Source organism: Eschrichtius robustus, chromosome 13, assembly GCF_028021215.1.
Source record: "Eschrichtius robustus isolate mEscRob2 chromosome 13, mEscRob2.pri, whole genome shotgun sequence".
Classification (NCBI taxonomy): domain Eukaryota; kingdom Metazoa; phylum Chordata; class Mammalia; order Artiodactyla; family Eschrichtiidae; genus Eschrichtius; species Eschrichtius robustus.
Genome location: NC_090836.1, coordinates 12,272,647 through 12,288,313, shown reverse-complemented (window position 1 = coordinate 12,288,313; position 15,667 = coordinate 12,272,647). Strand labels below are relative to the sequence as shown.

Genomic DNA, 15,667 nt, shown 5'->3' with positions numbered 1-15,667 from the left:
GCAAATGACAAATATGCACATGAAAAGATGTTCAACATCAATACCTATTAGGGAGATGAAAATTAAAACCACAATGAGCTATCACTATACACCAGTTAGAATGGCTAAAATTAAAAATAGTGACCACACTAACATTCTCTGCTCATGAGAATGCAGAGAAACTGATCACTAATAGATTGCTAGTGGGAATTTAGTGGTACAGCACTCTAGAAAACATCTTGGCAGTTTCTTACAAAACTAAATATGCAGCTACCATGCTGCCCAGCAATTGTACTCACTAGCATTTATCCCAGAGAAATGAACATTTATATCCACAGAAAAACCTGTACATGATTGTCCACAGAAGCTTTATTTGTAACAGTCCAAAACTGGAACAACCCAGATGTCTTTAAATGAATGAACAGCTAAACAAACTATAGTACATCTATACCATGGAATACTACTCAGCAATAAAAAAGAATAAACTACTAAGGTACACAACAACCTGAGGAATTTCCGTAGAATTATACTGAGTGAAAAAAAGCCAATCCCCAAAGGTTATATACTGTGTATTTCCATTTATATAACATTTTTAAAAGAAGTATATAGAAATTGAGAACATATCAGTCAGTGGTTGCTAGAGGTTCTCATGGGGATGGCAGGAGGGAAATGGGTATGGCTATGAAAGAACAACTTGAGAGATTCTTCACTCTGTCAGTGTCAATATCCTGGTTGTGATATTGTACCATAGTTTTGCAAGATGTTACCATTAGATAAACTGGGTAAAGGATCCATGGGATCTCTCTGTTATTTCTTAGAATTGTATGTAAGTCTTCAATTACCTCAAAATAAAAAGTCTAATTTTAAGAAATAAAGTAAGAACATTTTAAAAATGTTTCTGATTAGTAATACCCCTAAGACAACTGATAAAAGCAAGTGCAAAATAGTCCCTGGGTTAACACATTTAACACATAAACCTCAAAAAAGTTACAGAGATAAATTTCCCCCCAAAATGAGATACCAATAGAAAACACTACCACATACAAACAACTACATAAACAAGTGTCAGAAGAAACAATGGCAGAATCAGGCCACAGAGTTTGCAGATATTGGATTTAGCAGTTACAGAGCATGCAATAAGTGAATTTATTATGTTAAAAAAAAAGATTTGAAACCATTATTAAAAAGATAAACTTCCAAAACATATTTAGTAGATTAGAAAACAGGTAAAACTTATTTAGAAATTAAAGACACAGCTCCTAAATTTAAATTCTTAATGGGCAGGTTAAGCATCTTCTTTGGCATAGCTGAAAAAAAAGTTGGAGAGCTGGGAGATAAATCTGAAGAAATGATCCAGAATGCAGAACAGATAGGGAAAAATAAAACACTATGAGAGAGGTATAAAGAAACATAGACGGTAAAGTGAGAAGGTACATCTCTGTCTAATAGAACTTTCAAAAGGCAAGAAGAGAAAGAATGAGAATGAGGCAGTAGTTGAAGAGCTAGTAGTTGGCACTATCCAGAAGTGATCAAAGAAACCAATCCTCATAATCAGGAATATCAGTAAATCCCAAATAGAAAAATAAAAATAAATATCAACCTAGAAACTTTTTGGTATAACTGTAGAAGCCAGAAGACAAGAAGACTTTAAAAACCTCTAGAAAGAAAAGACAAAGGATTCATGATTAGACAGATGACTTCTTAACAGGAACAATGGAAGCCAGAAGACTGCAGAATATATCTTCAAAGTACTGTCACCCTAAAATTGTATAGCTGTTGAAAAATGTCTTTAAACTTATAGAACAATTCTTAATTTAACTCCTAATAAGAGCAATGTAATTAGAAATCTGAAATATCATTTCTCACCTATTAAGTAACCCAAAGTCTAAAAGTTTAACAACACATTCTGTATGAGGGGCTGTGAAGAACCAGGTAGTCTCACATATTAGTGGTGGGAGTGCCTCACATGAAAGACCAAAGTGGGTAAATCTAGCAATATACACAAAAACTATAGCTTACATTTACTCCTTGACCCAAATATCTCCCTTCTGGGAATCTATTTCTCAGATACAATTATCCAGCTATAAAATAATGTATACATTATTACAAGTTACCCATTTTAGCAATATTTGTAGCCAAGGATTGGGAAAAATTCATGTTCAATAAAATGAGACTGCCTAAATAAACAATAAAAAATCTACATGATGAAATATTATGCAGTTATTTAAAAAATAAGAATGAAGATCTCTATGTACAGGTATGAGCATGGTTCTAAGATTTTTGTCATTAAATGATGCCAGTAGACAAGAAAAAAGGTTAAAAAAGAATATATATTCATCTATGCTTTTAAAAAGCTGGAATGATTAAAGCAAAATTAAAAATTGTTACCTACATAAGGTTGGTAGAACAGAATAGAGGGGACAACGATTAGAATTAAATTTTGTAGATCATTTTTATATTTGGTTGTTTCTTACTGATTTGTAGGTGTCTTAAGGTAATCTGCACATGTTAACCCTTCGACAGTTATTCATGCTACAATTATTTTCACTCTTTTTTATAGTACACTTGATGAATAGAAGTTCTTAATTCTAGTGTAGGAGAAAAAAACTAGCTTTCCCGTTGTGATTTTCACTTTTTTGTGTTGTTTTTAAAAATCTCACCCTCCCTAAATATTCAAGAACAGATTATTTCGACCTTATATTCAGTACAAACTCTTCCAAAGAATAAAAAAAAAGAAACAATACTCCTCAATTCATGTTATGAGATTGACACCAAAACCTGGCAAAGGCAGTACTTTCTCATGAAGATAAATTACAGACCAATACCACTCAAAACATAGATGCAAAAATCCAAATGAAATAATAGCAAACCAAATCTAGCAATGTATAAATAAGAAATAAATATATATCATGACCAAATTGGGTTTATTTCAGGATTCAACTGTTCCAGGAAGAATTCAATATGATAAATATAATATTTTTCATGAGGAAATTAATGATATAATTTCCTCATGAAAAAATAAAAGTAGAAAAAACATTTGATCATCTCAATAGATAAAGAAGACAATACAACTAAAACATCGTTTATGATTAGAAACTTGGGAACCTAGAAATAGAAGGAAATGTCATTAACATGAAAAAAGAATCAAAAATAAAATTAAAACTAAATTCCTACAGTGAATTTCATACGTAATGGTGAAATGTTAAAAATCATTATCTTTAAAATAGGAAATACAACAAGATATGTACTGCTAGGTGAAAACAGTAAGTAAGAAAGGAGAGAAAATAAGTGTATAAAAACTATGTTACCAACCCACCTAGGCAAACTAAGATGCACAATCTTCCGAGATCTATTAGGGACAATACAATAAAAAGAGAAAAAAATCATTTAGTAAATGATGTGCTTTCATATATAAAAAACTTTCATCTACAAACTATTAGTATGTAATAAAAGAACTTAGCAAGGTTGCCAATACAAGATGAATACAAAAAAATTTAAATTTCTATCCATAAAGATAAGAGATTTTAAAAACACAACTTACAATTTACTTACAATAACAGCAAACATATATAAATATATAGTAGTTATGAATAATTCTAATAGTGTACAGTATACTTATGTTGAAAATAGTAAAACTTCATTTAGATGCATCAATAAAGATGTAAGTAAAGGGACCGAGCATGTTCCTGAATAAGAAGACTCAGTATACTAAAGATGTCTAATACCCCAAATTGACCATGTTCATAGATATTAACCTTTACACACACTATGCTCTAAAAATGCTGTGGAAGAAATTACTTTTTTTAGAAGAAGAATATTTTAAGTGCCTTTCTAACTTCATCTATATCCTAAAATATTTTGCATTCCATCCAAGTGTAATAATGGAAAGGGGAAAATAAAAGAATACAAGTTCTATACTGGTGTGGAGAGAATATTAAAGTTGATTATAAACTACGAAAAATGTCAGGAGTTAATAGTCATTGGGAGATTAATATTGAAAACTATTATAAACGACCTTATAATGCTTTGTGCTTTTCAAATTACTGCAATGTCTACTTTTTCTTTTAATTCCTCAATGTCTTTTTTTTTTAAATTATTATTATTTTTTTAATTTATTTTGGCTGCGTCAGGTCTTCGTTGCCGTGCTCAGGCTTCTCATTGCGGTGGCTTCTCTTGTTGTGGAGCGCAGGCTCAGTAGTTGTGGCGCACGGGCTTAGTTGCTCCGCGGCATGTGGGATCTTCCCGGATCAGGGATCGAAGCCGTGTCCCCTGCCTTGGCAGGCGGATTCTCAACCACTGTGCCACCTGGGAAGCCCCCTCAAGGTCTTTTTAAGTATTTATTAAATTTTGACTGCACAATTCTAGGAGATGGAGATACAGAAATGAATAAGACATCTCAATTCCTTGAATTCCTACACCTTAAGGTCTAATGGGGGAGGCAAATTAATTAATTAATAAACAAGGTAATATCAAATGATGATAACTTTTATAAAGAAAATAAAGCAGAGTAACATAATAGAGAATGACTAGGGGAGCGAGGTGTCTTTTAAACTGGTTAATCACAAGAAGTGTCTTTAGGAGGTGCCATTTGAGCTGAAATCTGATAACAATAAAGATACCAGTGGCAGAGAGTTCCCAGCGGAGGGAACAGTTGATGCAGATGTCCTTAAGTGAGTGGAACTTAGCAAGGCAGAGCAGGATAGGTGAGGAGACATGAAACTTGGCAAGACAATTACCATGTAAAACAGTGGTTCTCAAAGTATGGTCCGTGGACTCCTTGGGTAAAGGTCCCCAAGACACTTTAAAGGGTCACAGAGTCAAACTATTTTCAAAAGAATACTAACATTTTATTTGCCTTTTTCTCTTTGTTGACATTAGTGTTAATAGTTCAGAAGCAATGGTGAGTAAAACTACTATAACCTCAGCACATCAAGGTAGTGATACCCAGACTATACTAGTATTCATTATATTCTTCATCCATCACATATCATTTGCATGATTGAGTTGCAAGCTGACCTAGTCACCTTTTTGTGGAAACCATTTTTACTTGAAAGACAAATGATGGTTATTCAGATTTGAATGTTTGCAGACATTTTCTCAAAAAGTAAGCCAAGTGAGACTGTCACTTCAAGGAACACAACTGACAGTATTTGTTACCGATGATAAAAAGTCATGCATACAAGTAAAAATTAAAATTTTGGAAAACTTGTATCTGCTACCATGAGCTTGACATCTTCTTGATACTTGACTTTTGTAATGAAACCAACAGTGATAGGACAAATGTGATATTTTGATATTGTATCATGCAATGTGTTAAAATTTGAAAGATCTGCAGAACTCAATGAAACAGTATTTTCCAAATTAACTGATTCATGATGTTAAAAATCATGCATGTGTGAAAGATTCAATCAATAGTGCATGATAGATATATAGATTTTAATATATCAGGGTATGAAATTTCCTTGATATGGTTCCAGATCTCAAATTTCAACTAACCTTTCAGAAACTATCACTTGTCAAGTTTGGGTATAAAATCAAAGGATATCTGAAAAGGTTATGAAAATACCCCCCCCCCACCTTTTTCAGCTGCATATCTATGTGAGGCCAGATTTTCTTCATATACTTCAACCAAAACAACAAATTAAAACAGATTGAATGCAGAAGTAAATATAAGAATCCAGCTGTCTTTTATTAAAGAGACATCAAGATCTGCAAAAATGCAAAACAAAATCACTCTACACATCAGCTTTTATTTTAAGAAAATACAGATGTTTTTCATAAAAATATATATTTATTGAAGTATAATTGCTTTACAGTATTGTGTTATTTCAGGTGTACAGCAAAGTAATTCAGTTATATATATTGTTTTTCAAATTCTTTTCATTATAGGTTATTACAAGATATTGAATATAGTTCCCTGTGCTATACAGTAAATTCTTGCTTATCTATTGCATATGTAGTAGTTTGTAATCCTATATTCCTAATTTATCCCTTCCCCTTTCCCCTTTGGTAACTGTAAGTTTGTTTTCTATGTCTGTGTGTCTGTTTCTGTTTTGTATATAGATTTATTTGTGTTATTTTTAAGATTCCACATATAAGTTATATCATATAATATTTGTTTTTCTCTGTCTGACTAACTTCACTTAGTATGATATCCTCTAGTTCCATCCATGTTGCTGCAAATGGCAATATTTCATTCTTTTTTATGGCTGAGTAATATTCCATCTTCTTAAACCAGTCATCTGTTGATGGGCACTTGAGTTGTTTCCCTGTCTTGGATATCGCAGACAGTGCTGCTATGAACATTGGAGTGCATGTATCTTTTCGACTTAGAGTCTTCATCTTTTCCGGACATGTGCCCAGGAGCGGGATTGCTGGATCATATGGTAGCTCTAGTTTTAGTTTTTTTAAGGAACTCCCATACCGTTTTCCATAGTGGCTACACCAACAAAAAAATGTATTTATGTTAACATGTCATGGGTTTAACATTATTATTTAAAATAAATAATTTTTAAAGTAAATTTATTTTATTTATTTATTTTTGTCTGGGTTGGGTCTTCGTTGCTGTGCACAGGCTTTCTCTAGTTGCAGCGGGTGGGGGCTACTCTTCGTTGCGGTGCACGGACTTCTCATTGCGGTGGCTTCTCTTGTTGCAGAGCACGGGCTCTAGGCGCATGGGCTTCAGTAGTTGTGGCATGCGGGCTCAGCTGTTGTGGCTCGCGGCTCTAGAGCACAGGCTCAGTAGTTGTGGTGCACAGGCTTAGTTGCTCCACGGCATGTGGGATCTTCCCAGACCAAGGCTCGAACCCATGTCCCCTGCATTGGCAGGTGGATTCTTAACCACTGCACCACTGGGGAAGCCCTCTTTTATTTTCAATATAATAAGTATCAGTAGTTAAAACCCCATAAACAAAAGCTCTTAGGGTCCTCAGTAATTTTTAAGAAGGGGTCCTGAGATCCAAAAGTTTAAGAACTGGAGATGTAAATTTATGAATTCAGGTTCTGTTGAGAGACAGTACAATGTACTGCTTAAGAACACAGACTCTAGAGCTAGATTGCTTAGGTTTGAATCCCAGAACCAACACTCAGCATGTGTATGACCTCAGACAAATTACTTAATCAGTCTTGCCTAAGTTTCCCCATCTGAAAAACAAGAATAATAATGAAACTGATATCATAGATTTTTGTGATGATTAAGTTAATTTATATAAATCACTTAGTTTATGTTTGGCTCTTGGTAAATACTATACGTGGTCATTATTATTATAATAAATATAACAGCAAGCCACTGAGAGTTTTAGGAAGCAGTAATACATAATCTGATTTAGTAGTTTTTAAAAAAAATCTGCTGGCTGTTGTGTAGGAGATGGATTTTAAGAGGACAGAAGCCGAAGTAGGGAGACAAGTTACGAGGCTCTGACAGTATCTCAGACAAGAGATGATGGTTTGGACTAGGGTGGTAATAATGGAGAGGGAAGGAGTGAACCTTTTTGGGAAATATTGTGGCAGCAGAGCTGATAGAATTTGCATACCCTATTGGCTGTGGAAGATGAAGGAAAGAAAGAAATCAAGGATGACTATTAGGATTTTGATTGAATAGGGTAGATGAGGATTCCATTTCCTGGGATGGTGAAGACTGGAAGAGGAACATGATACAGGGTGATGCAATCTAGAGTTCTGTTCTAGACATGCCATGTTTGAGGCTTCTATTCCACATCCCTGTAGAAATATCAAGACAGATATTTGAATCTGGAGTTAGTTCAGGAAGAGTTCAGGGTTCAAGATGTAAACTTAAGTTCAGTCACCTTCTAGAGATTATATAAAGCTATGGATGAGATTTCTTAGGATGAAAGTGTAGACATTGAAAGATAACAGGCTATGCAACCCAAAAAAACATGCCCCTTTGGTATATTGATTATTTTGAGCTGTAGTCACTTGAAAAACAGCAAATACAAGGAGAGGCTTTCTCTGAACTCTTTTTATCTGCCTAAAGACAGATCCTCAAAAGGAGTTCAATTGTCATAAATCCCCTCGCTGGGAGTTTCATCAACTAGGGAAGGTTGACTCTTGTCACAGGAGAGGAGAATAAAAGTGGACACCGCAGCCAGACAGACTGTGTCACAAACTAACATACTTCCCATCTATTCATCTAAAGGTCCGTTCATCTTTCCTAAAAATCATTTACTCTCTCCAAGAGGTCTACCTCCCTCTTCCCCTTTCCCTATTAAGATGGTATTTAAGCCTGAATTCTAAGCCATTTTATAAGTTACTCATTTTTCCCTGGGAATCTACCCCGTATACATAAACTATACATGTTTTGTTTTGTATTTGGGGGAGGGAAGATTTGAACATATACTTTATTATTTATTTATTTACTTGTTTTTAACTCTTCCAACAGGTTTTATTGTATTTTTTCTTCCAGTTTTTTTGAAATATAATTGACATACAGCACTGTATAAGTTTAAGTTGTACAGCTTAATGACGACTTACATAGACCGTGAAATTATTATCACAATAGGTTTAGTGAACATCCGTCATCTCATATAGATACAATGTTAAAGAAATGGAAAAAAATATTTCTCCTTGTGATGAGAACTCTTAGGATTTGTTCTCTTAACAACTTTCATGTATAACATACAGCAGTGTTAGTTATGTGTATGGTGTGTACATTACATCCCTGGGACTTATTTATCTTATAACTGGAGATTTGTACCTTTTGACTGCTCTCATCTAACCCTCTCACACACCCCCCACCCTCCAGTAACCACAAATCTGATCTCTTTTCCTATGAGTTTGTTTGTTTTTGAAATATAATTGACCTCCAACACTATGTTATTTCCTGTTACACAACATAGTGATTCAATATTTCTGTACATTTCAAAGTGATCCCCATGATAAATCTAGCTATGATCTGTCCATACAAAGATATTACATAGTTATTGGCTATATTCCCCACACAGTACATATCATGTCCGTGAATCATGTATTTTGCAACTGGAAATTTGTACCTCTTATCTCCCTCACGTATACATATTAATAACCTTCTGTTTGTTTTTCTCATGTTAATCTGTCCTTTATTACAAGGGTCTCAGCTAAGAACTCAGAAGAGTAGAGGGAAAATTATTTCTCTCCCCTGCCCCCAACAGCAAGTACTGGGACAGTTCATTTTTATAACTTTTTTCATAAAAGCTAACTAAACAAAATGCCTTGTGTGGCACAAAATCATATCCTTATAAATTAAACACTTTCAAGGTTTTGCCATTTTCCCTTCACCTGTTTTGCTTTCCTATGTCTATTATCCCTTTATACTCTTTTACACCTTTATGTGTCAAATTTTATTTCCCTCCAAATTTCCTCACTCTGCTTCCATAAACTACTTCTTTGTTATTTAAGTTCGTCTAATTCGTTGCCCTCCAGATGTTTCACCACCTGCCCTCCTCACCAGCTCCCAGCCCCCAGTCTCAATTAATAAGCTCAGAGTGGAGAAGGCTAGGCTTGTGGAATGTGGCAAAACCGATCCAAATTCTGGCTCTGCTACTTACCACCCAAGCGGCCTTGGACCCAAATGTTACCAACCAGGGTTCTTGGCCTTCCTTAATCAATAGAAATTGATCACAGGCCAGACAGGAAGTTCAGGCAAGGCTTTATTGGGGCTCCTGCTGCAGCAGGGGGGAGCGAGAACAAGTAACAGTCCCTTGCTAGCTCGCTTCCCTGAGAGGATGGGGCGAGCTGGTTCCTTATATGGGGTGAGGGTAGAGGTGTGTCCAGGGGTCGGGCTGGAGGGTTGGCTTAGGTGTCTGCCCACCCCTTTGTGGTGTTGAGTTCAGGGGAGCATGCAAGGGCCTTCCTGAGACAGACCCCTCCCCTCAGGTTCTCTTCTTTAGCTCCTCTCTGAAGTACCTAGGTAACAGTATCTGATGCACATTTCCTGAGTTGTTTTACAGATGCTAAAATCCCCACCAAATGGAAGAAGTTAACTACTTGATGACCATGAGCACCTAGACTTATTGGAGCCTGAGGACTGATAATGTTAACCCTTGTGACCCTGCCCTGTTACCTCACCCTGTCAACCAGTCAGAGAATTGCATGAGCTGATCACAACCCTGCGACTCCCCTCCCTCACCTGGTCTTTAAAAATGCCTCCCTGAAACCCACTGGGGAGTTTGCATTTTTAGAGCATTAGCTGCCCCAGACTCCTTGTCTGGTGCCTTACAATACACAGTGCACTTTCCTTCATCACAACCCAGTAGGCTGACTTTATGTGCAGGCAAGCAGACCCAAGTTTGGTTCGGTAGCAAAATCCAAACTTCCAGTATCATTGTTATCATTCCTGCTGATTTCACGTGTGTGTTTCAAACTACCCTTGCAACTTTCTAAATTTATGTCAAGAATTCTCACTAGCCTCTACATTCACATCCTCAATATAATTGTATATTCTTTCCCGACAAATTTACAGCTTTGTACTTTGTTTTGTTGACTCTTGGCCTCCATTTGTCTGATAAACACCTGAAGTTAAATACTCTCTCCTTTTATTTCACAGGGATGCTGTGGGTGTCAGCTGTAAATGGGCTTGGTTTCTTTCTCACAGTCTATTTTACGTCCTTACCTATCAGGGACAGTCTATCACTGTCTAGACCTCTGAGCGTTCTAAAAGCCTATAAAGGTGTTTGAGACCTAAAAGAAAGAAGTGTTGGCTCCAAATACAAAAAAGATAACTACAAAATCAAAACTGATAGCAAAACTATAAACCTCTTTCAATTTTTTACAGAAAAAATTTTTTACAGAAAAATGATACATATCAAATGTATTAAATGTGGTCGCATCTAATACATTTGATATGATGTGTCTTTGGGCGACCAGTTTCTGCAATCTTGAAGCATTAATAAGACTTTTCTCCCCTTGATCTTCTTATCCCTTTCCATCTAATCCTATTTCATCAGGCATTTGTTCCTCCTTCAAATAATTTTGCCAAGTTTTAAGCATTTGACAAATTCGTTTTTCCTAATCTCATACATAAGGTGAAAAGGAATATCTACCACTCTACATTTCAGAACTTCTTTCTTTCAAATATATCCTGCTGATTCACTGTTAAATATAAAGAAGTATATCTAAATAAATGTAGTTTAAATTTTTGTTCCTGTGGTAGATTCCAAATATTTGTCTTAGGGACAATTTTTTAATCACATCTAGCCACATAATTATTTCTTGAATACAACTGAAATTTCTTTCCATTACTATTCTTTTCTAATAAAGTGAAGTTATCATATACTTTGCTTTTTCAATTCAATTAATTTCAATTAAATAAACATTCAATTAAAATTAGAGAAGATATACCTACTACACACAAAAGTAGCACAAAGGAAGGAGCAATTGATTCTGCTGTTTAGAGGAGGGCATCAAGGAATAACAATAACTAACTAGGTGCCAGGAACTTTATAATACCATTTTCTGCTTTAATTAAACCAAACTTCCTTGTGCTAGAATCTGCAAAGTTCACGCAACAGTAGTAACTTAATTTTCACTTGCTGGTGCTCCTGTGAATATATCTAGAAGTTGCTAGGCATGTCTTGAATATTGTCCAATAAGTCTGTTTGTCCCGGGAACTGCTGTGGGCCCACTGAGCATGAGGGTCTCCAGTGGGTTCTGCCACCTGGTGAGTGCAATTTGCTCACACATTGAAGTCCCCCACTGGGTGCTACCACAGCTCCAGCAATCCCGACAACCATCATGGAGGACTCTCAAAGTGCCAGAGCAGGCTGCCAATTTTTGATCAAGTGAAGTACGACATCCCTCTTCTTTATGTGTTAGAACCTGTTAGAGTGGCCCTAGGCAATTATCTATGACTTAATATTCTACTGAGTTCTTTATCAGGTTGTTCTTCCAGTTTTTTATTCCAGGTCTTTTTCTCTTTTGAACTAAGGTCTGCATGTATGGACTGGATTGGAGACAGGCTTGAATAATATGGCAGCTATTGTTTGGCTGTTTCCCTGGGAATGAATCACCTATGGTGTGACTCTTCAACCCCAGGTGAGTGTTGTTTGGGCAAATCCCATCAATCATCTGGCACACCTACCCACATCCAAACTCCAACAAGGGTCACAGCTCAGGCTTACTGGCTAGAATAGAAATTAAATTTGTCTTACAAATAAGAAAACTAAAGATCAGCAAATGTAGGTAATCTGCTCGAGTTCATATGCTTAACAAACAGCTGAAACATGATTCAAATCCAGCTACAAGTTTTGTGGGTCTTGGTGTTTTGCTTAAGAATATTGAACTGCCTCCTGAAACTCAAAGATGCTCTTCTGTACCTCAACATATACAATTCTGTTCTTTAAATGCTTGCCTTACCTTTCCAACTTTGTAAAGAAGCATCAATAAACAAAACTGGTAATTACTCTGTTCGTAAGGAGTTTACACTTCAGGGGACTGATCACTTTTTTTCCTTCTTTCCCAAGCTATTATTTTAACCCGTATAACTAGGAGGAAGTAATCCTTCAGCTGCCTTGACGTGGTGGGGAAGAGTAATGTCCAGCTTCTCTACAGGAGAATACAGAGTTCCTTTTTCAGGATTGACGTATCAACCCAACCAACCACTCTTTGGCAGCTTACGGCCTGTTTCCTTCCGTGTGTTGGAGGTAAGAGAAAACAAACAAAGCTGTTTCCAGAGCATGGAGAACTTTATTGCAGCTGAGATGCATTACTACTCTCTCCAGCACATATTTCCCTAAGTAGGTAAAACTAGCCACCTAGACAGAGGAGGCAATCCAAGAGTCACTAGGAAATTGAACAGAATTCCAGCTGCCCCTGCAAGTATATAACAATCACCTACTCCAGCCTTTCCTGAGCATATGAAAAGACTGTACAAAATGGGCTGGGGAAGGAGGGAGAGGAAGACGTTGCTCAGGGTTTAAATAGAGTTTCTTTTGTTGTTTGTTTGTTTGTTTTATTGGAGTATAATTGCTTTACAATGTTGTGTTAGTTTCTGCTGTACAACAAAGTGAATCGGCTATATGTATACATATATCCTCTCCCTCTTGAGCCTCCCTCCCACCCCACCCCCATCCCACTCCTCTAGGTCATCACAGAGCCCCGAGCTGAGAATGGGGGAGGGGAAGACAAGAGGAAACAGGCATAACAAGGAAAAGAAAGAAGCCTGTCAGCCTGAAGTGCCCAGGCACTGGTGCTAGATTTAGATGTGCAGCCCTAGTGTACAATAGTGACTTGGGTATCAGTCGGGTCACCCGACCTTGTGATCTAGATAACATGACTTTGACTCTCATCGCATCCTTGTGGAAAGTTCAAAAACACTTCCCAATATTTCGTCAAACCCTGAAGTCTTAAACTACCATGATCATCTCTGACTTTAGACTCCTGCTTCTGAGAATCACCTAGCCATCCTACTCCTGTTCTTACCCCGTGAATCTAGACACAGATATGAGCACCTTTCCATAATTCCCAAAAGTTAGGCAAGTCGTATCTGGCACAGACTTGACTGAAGGTTTGGGAACTGTTACCCAGTTTTATCAGTTTTAAATTCCCACTAGAATACAGTTATCATGAAGGCAGAAATGTGTTCATTTGTGTAACCCCAATGCTGAGAACGGTTAGAGGGTTCTCAATAAATATCTGTTGTATGGATGAAGTAAGGCATCTTTTCCTCAAGGAAAAGACGAGCAACCTCTTATTTATTTTATACATCCTTGTTCTTAAATGTCTTCAGCCTGCATCCCACTAGGCCTTTCCCACAGGCCATTTATTTCTATGTAGCTCCCATCTCTTTCCCTTTATCTCTTTCCATCTCTCCTCCTCATTCCCTTGTTCCTGGATTGGCCCTGGGAGCTTCACATTTTCCTCCTTTTATTATGTAACGCAATTTATATTTCTCTATGCCTGACTCAGAAGGTTTGCGTAACCAAATCCATTTGAGTGCTCAGCAAAACCGTATAGCCTTTTAGTTACCTGAACCCATCTGGCATTATGTTATCCTTTGTGAATAGGACCAGTAAGTATTTCCTTCACAGGAAAAATACAGTTAAACTAGGAATCATTAAAAATTATATATTTATACCTTAAAAGTTTTATTTTATCTCAAAACATATTCATGTTTGTTTATTCACCCATTGATTGATGTCAGGCCAAGTAATATTCTTTGAGCATGAGTAGCCAGGTTGGAGCTCTGTATCAGCTTTCTTTCTTTCTTTTTTTATTGAAGTATAGTTGATTTACAGTGTTTCAGGTATACAGCAAATTGATTCAGCTGTGACACAAAGTGATTCAGTTGTGTCTTTTTCACATTCTTTTCCATAGGTTATTACAAGATATTGAATATAGTTCCCTGTGCTGTACAGTAGGTCCTTGTTGTTTATCTATTTTATATATAGTAGTGTGTATCTGTTAATCCCAAATTCCCAATTTGTCCCTCCCCCCTGTATCAGCTTTCTTAAGTAAACCACACCCCGAGTGCAACTTGTACTACTTTTGGTGTTTGATGTTTTAAGGTAATTGACAAGTTCTCTAAGGACAGAATTTTTTTAGGTTTCTTTGTTATTCCCTGGTGTATTATAGCAGTCTCCCCACAGCAGATTTCTTAGTAATTTGCTTTGTTTAAGATTTCCAACAGTTTTTGTATGTATTTTATCAGATTACGTAACATTTAATTAAGGACATAATTTAATAAGTATGTTTGGCAAATTTGGGCGCAAACACAAGGGACCCTTGGTAAGCAAATGACTTACCCTGAAGGAGCAGAAGTATACACGTCCACTGGCTGCAGGCATTCAGGGTGTATTTCAGCTAATCTGGTGAGTCTATTAAATCATCCATTCAGAAATACTCTAATGTACAACATGATGGCTACCGCTAACACTGCTATATGATATATAGGAAAGTTGTTAAGAGAATAAATTCTACGAGTTCTTATCAGAAGGAGAACTTTTTTTCCTTTATTCTTTCCTCCTTTTTTTTCTTTTTTTTTTTTTTTTTTTTTCTGATTTTATTGATTTGAGTCCTCTCCCTCTTTTTCTTGATGAGTCTGGCTAATGGCTTATCAATTTTGTTTATCTTCTCAAAGAACCAACTTTTAGTTTTATTGATCTTTGCTATTGTTTTCTTTGTTTCTATTTCATTTATTTCTGCTCTGATCTTTATGATTTCTTTCCTTCTGCTAACTTTGGGTTTTGTTTGTTCTTCTTTCTCTAGTTTCTTTAGGTGTAAGGTTAGATTGTTTACTTGAGATTTTTCTTGTTTCTTGAGGTAGGCTTGTATAGCTATAAACTTCCCTCTTAGAACTGCTTTTGCTGCATCCCATAGGTTTTGGGTCGTCGTGTTTTCATTGTCCTTTGTCTCTAGGTATTTTTTTATTTCCTCTTTGAGTTCTTCAGTGATCTCTTGGTTATTTAGTAACGTATTGTTTAGCCTCCATGTGTTTGTCTTTTTTATGTTTTTTTCCCTGTAATTCATTTCTAATCTCATAGCGTTGTGGTCAGAAAAGATGCTTGATATGATTTCAATTTTCTTAAATTTACTGAGGCTTGATTTGTGACCCAAGATGTGATCTATCCTGGAGAATGTTCCGTGCGCACTTGAGAAGAACGTGTAATCTGCTGTTTTTGGATGGAATGTCCTATATATATCAATTAAATCTATCTGGTCTATTGTGTCATTTAAAGCTTCTGTTTCCTTATTTATT

General features: G+C 36.2%; 1 protein-coding gene across 5 annotated transcripts in view; it reads left to right on the top strand.

Moving 5' to 3' along the window:
• GUCY2C (guanylate cyclase 2C) overlaps positions 1 to 15,667 on the top strand; it is a 115,739-nt gene that overhangs the window by 21,177 nt on the left and 78,895 nt on the right. For all 5 annotated transcript variants that reach the window (XM_068560128.1, XM_068560129.1, XM_068560124.1 and 2 more), the window contains 2 exons: positions 11,900 to 12,006; positions 12,435 to 12,614. The gene's annotated coding sequence lies outside the window, so the exon portion shown is untranslated. The remainder of the gene's footprint in view (positions 1 to 11,899; positions 12,007 to 12,434; positions 12,615 to 15,667) is intronic.